The 5,022-nt window shown below is 36.2% G+C and overlaps 1 protein-coding gene across 1 annotated transcript in view; it reads left to right on the top strand.

Moving 5' to 3' along the window:
• LOC117112581 overlaps nucleotides 1-5,022 on the top strand; it is a 13,251-nt gene that overhangs the window by 332 nt on the left and 7,897 nt on the right. The window lies entirely within an intron of this gene.

A 5,022-nucleotide genomic window follows, 5' to 3' on the forward strand; every position in this document is an offset into this window, starting at 1 on the left:
ATGAATTTAGTAGACATAAGAAGTGTTTTATTCGTCAAGCCTTGATGGAGAAAGTGTTTCGTCAGGGTGTGAATGAAAAAGGGACGGGATGGGGTTACGGGGGGTTTGGATTATTTTTTGTTTAATTTATAAACATTAACTACAACATTTTCAGAATTAAGCAAGTATTTACATGTGAAATTATCAGGATTTCTTTGTTGCAAGCTACATTGTAGCATTGGAAGGTGGTAAACAATCTGATTCGTAAACTACTGGTTCCATCATGTATGTTTTTCATTAAGTAATGTATGAAACAAATACTCAACACCAAATTAAATTATTAAATTAAATTATATTATTATTTCATAATAATGGAATATATATATATATATATATATATATATATATTATTGATATTATTTTAATATTTTGACAAACATCATGAATTGAAGCAAGAAGATCATTTTTTTTAAACAAGACATGAACCGCTTCGTATCTTTTGAATAACTTCAAGGTTATTTTCTTCATTCAATAAAGAGAGTCCGTACCATGGTGCTATGGTCTAGAAAATTACTTTTTAAAACATATTTCTAAAGCAATTGTAATGTCGACACGCACGTTATTGTTTGATTCTTTAAAGTTGTTTGACTATTTTGTACACGATTTGATTGACGTTGTGTGAATATACTTCATCATATAGTGCAAATGATCTTCTGTTGGCGTCAATTTTTTTGAAGATTCAATAACCACGACTATTTATAACATGTACTCAACCGGAATCTGTATAAGTTCTGACCCGCTTCACTGCCAGACGGCAAGAGGATTGTTGTCCAAATCTTTTTCAACAAGTCATGAAACAGTTTAGTATTATTTGAATTAATTCAAGGCTATTTCCTTTATTTATGTATACACTTTAATGTTTGTTCAACTATTTTGTACACGATTTTGAATGATTTCATAAATAAGTTTTAGATTTACTTTACTACAAAGAACCGACCATTATTTTATAGCTATACTCTTTGTTTATTCTGAAATCACATACATAGCATACGATTACTAATAAACATATTATATCTGATAGTTTTCTTTTATCTCTTTTGGGGCCTGAATTTGTGAATAAGTTGTTTGGAAGCGAAGTATGGCGGCTTGAAAGTTGATGAATTTATATACGTTTCTTCATAAAATTACAAAATTTTAGGGTTTAGAGTTGAAATATTGAATCTAAATTTTAAAAATAGTAAGATAAAAGGTAATACTTTATATTTATGACATAATCACATTTTGCTCAAATTACATTTGTTTATTTAGCCCTTTTTCTCGAAAGCTGGTGATGCGAGTTTACAGCCCTTTCGTGGTCTTGGGAAACAAATGTTTTGGCCCTGATGTTGCCCATATATTATAACTCCTTACTTTTCCCATATGGGCTGACCCATGAATAGCCCAAATGGGTTCATCCATTTTTTTTTCTCTTCTGGGCCCCAAATAGGATTTCCTATATGGGCTTGCCCATATTTAAAAGATATATTTCCCACATGATTTTGCCCATATTTATCCCATATATGATTTCCCATAATCTGTCCACAAGGGCTGACCCACAAAGAGCCCTTATGAATGTTCCCATTGCTTGCCCTCAAGGGCCCCAAAACAGGCTAAATCATATGGGCCTGCCCATATTTTGAAAATATGTATCCCACATGTTTTGACCCTTACAGTGCCAATATGTGATGCCCATCCTTCATCCACATGGGCTGTCCCAGAAACTGCCCTTATGGGTCTGCCCAGATTTTTTCTTTTGTGGGCCCCAAATGCACTTACCCATATGGGCATGCCCACACTTTTTAAATAACGTTTCCAAATGTGTTTGCCCAAATAGTACCCATTAGTGACTACCCATATTTTCCCCTTGTGGGCTCCAAATGTGCAAATTTACTAGGGATTGCCCTGTTCTTTCCCTCACGGGTGCCAAATACCCTGACCCACATGTTACCCATATTGGTTTCTCGATCTTTTACCCTTACGGGACCCTTAGAATTAAATTCCATATGGTGTAGCCCATACAGGCCCCATAAGGGTTAAGTGTGGTATGGGCCTGCCCACATGGCCCAAATATTTCACATAAGGGCCCCATAAACTTTGCTACCTGGGACAGAATACACCTTTAATGACCTTTGACACTAAATCCATAAACACCATAAGACCATATCTTATACCAATCCATATGTGCCCAATTATGTTATTTGTGACAGAAAAAGTCTTTCATTTATTTCTTTTTTATCCCAATGACCCCTATCTGACCTTCGACCCCCAAGCAGTGAACACCCTATGTATGAGTGGTGTCACCAGTTATACTGACCAGGTTTGGTTAAAGTCGGCACAACCGTTTGGTAACTAGTAGCATCTTAAAATGTTTCAGAAAAAAGGTAAAAATTACCTTTAATGACCTTTGACCCCTTATCCCTGAACACCCTATAGTCGCTGCCTTATACTAATGTATATGTTCATAGAACAAGGCTGTGCTACCTTTTTTTGTGAAAGAAGTAATCTTTTATATGATTTTTGTTTTTTGACCCAGTGCCTCTTATTTGACCTTTGACCCAAAGTTGTGAACAACACATAAATTGAAGGTGGCACCGGTCCTACTGACCAAGTTTTAATTAAATCGGTCCAGTAGATTGCCACTAGTCTTTCAAAATGTTGCTAGAAAGAAAGAAAGATCTAGATACATTCAATAGAACATGAACCCAGTCATTTTTTTAAGAGATAACCACTGTGACCTTTAACCTCAACACCTGTGAATAATTTTTTAACTATAGGTGAAGAGTAGTTTTTTTTGTTTAGAAGGCCATGTTAAGAATCATGTTAAGAATAATTCCTGGTAAATTCTAGCTCAATTGGACTATTTCGAAAATTTTACCCCGATGCCCCCCCCCCTATGTAACCACTGATGCCAGAGAGGGGTGTAGGGGTGTCACTGGGTCTTAATGATCAAATTTGAAGACCCTACCTTACGCCAATACACATGTTCCCAGGACAAGACTGTGCTATGTAATTTGTGACAGAAGCCTTTTATTCATTTTTGAAAGTTTTTTACTCAATTCTTTATTACATTTAACCCCAAGCAGTTCACACCACATCTATGAGAGGTGTCAACGATTATACTGACCAGGTTTGATTGAAATCGGCACAACCGTTTGGCACTAGTAGCGTTTTCAAATGTTGCAAAAAAAAAAATATAAAAATTACCCCTTAATGACCTTTGACCCTTATCCCTGTACACCCTACAGACTCTGCCTTATGCCAATGTAAATGTACAAAGTACAATACTGTGCTACGTTATTTGTGAGACAAGTGGTCTTTTATTTGATTTTCAGTTTTTGACCCTAATGCCCCTTTTGTGACCTTTGACCCCAAGTCGTGAACAACACATAAATGGGAAGTGGCACGGGTCCTACTGGCCATGTTTTAATTAAATCAGTCCTTTTAAAATGTTGCCAGAAAGAAAGAAAGAACTAGAGATACTATATTCAATAACATTAACCCAGTCATTTTTAAAGATATAACCATTGTGACCTTTAACCTCAACCTGTGAACACCTCATGTTTGGTAGGAGTTCGTCTAATGCAGTTGATCCAATCGATAATTACTATTACAATATATCTGATAATTTTCACTAAAAGTGACCCTTGTGATTTTCGACCTATAGGTAAAAAGTAGTTTTTCGTGTTTAAAAGGTCCTAAGGATCATTCCTGGTAAACTCGAGCTCAATTGGGCTATTTCGAAAATTTTATTCCGATGACCCCTATCTAACCACTGATGCCAGACAAGGGTATAGGAGGTGTCACTGGTTCTTAATGATCAAATATGATTGAATTCGGTTCAATCGTTTACCATTATTATCATTTCGAACATTTGACATATAAACTTTGGCATATGAGGTGAAGAATATTTTTTCGTCTTTAGAAGGTCCTAAGGATCATTCCTGGTAAATTCGAGCTCAATTGGACTATTTTGAAAATTTTACCCTGATGACCCAGACAGGGGTCTAGGAGGTGTCACTGGTTCTTAATGATCAAACTTGATTGAATTCGGTTCAATCGTTTGCCAACATTTTGAACCTTTGATCTATGAACTTTGACATATAGGGTGAAGAGTATTTTTTCGTGTGGATAGAAGGTCATTCCTGGTAAATTTGCGCTCAATTGGGCTATTTTGAAAGTTTAACCCCGATGACCCATATGTGATCCCTGATCCCAGACTTCGGTGTAGGAGGTGTCGCCGGTTCTTAATGACGAAATTTGATTGAATTTGGTCCACTGGTTTGCTATTAGAAGCATTTGGAAATGTTGCTAGAGAGAACAAAATATTAACGCTTTGATGACCTTTGACGGTAAATCACTGAACACCATAAATACCCTCCCTTATGCCAATACATGTGCCCAGGACAAGACTGTGCTATGTTATTTTTGAAAGAAGTCTTTATTTATTTTTTTTGAAATTTTTACCCCAATGATCCATGAGACCTTTGACCCCAAGCAGTGAACACCCCATGTATGAGAGGTGTCACTGGTTATACTGACCAAGTTTGGTTAAAATTGGCACAACCGTTTGGCACTAGTAGCGTTTTGAAATGTTGCCAAAAAAAAAAGATAAAAATTACCCCTTAATGACCTTTGATCTTTTATCCCTGAACACCCTATAGACGCTGCCTTATGCCAATGTATATATGCAAAGGACAAGACTTTGCTACGTTATTTGTGGGACAAGTAGTCTTTTATACGATTTTTGGTTTTTTGACTCTTAGGCCTCTTATGTGGCATTTGACCCCAAGCTGTGAACAACACATAAATGGTAGGTGGCACCGGTCCTACTGACCAAGCTTTAATAAAATCTATAAAGTAGTTTGCCACTAGTAGCCTTTTAAAATGTTGCCAGAAAGAAAGAAGAAATTGTTAAAACTTTCCGCACCACCCTTTATAATTTTGGACAACAATTTCTGAAAATTCCACCACTCTTTAAAAGAATCCTGGAAACAGGGCTGAATG

Source organism: Anneissia japonica, unplaced genomic scaffold (genome assembly GCF_011630105.1).
Source record: "Anneissia japonica isolate Jap-2015-1 unplaced genomic scaffold, ASM1163010v1 scaffold287715_len1027211_cov185, whole genome shotgun sequence".
NCBI lineage: Eukaryota > Metazoa > Echinodermata > Crinoidea > Comatulida > Comatulidae > Anneissia > Anneissia japonica.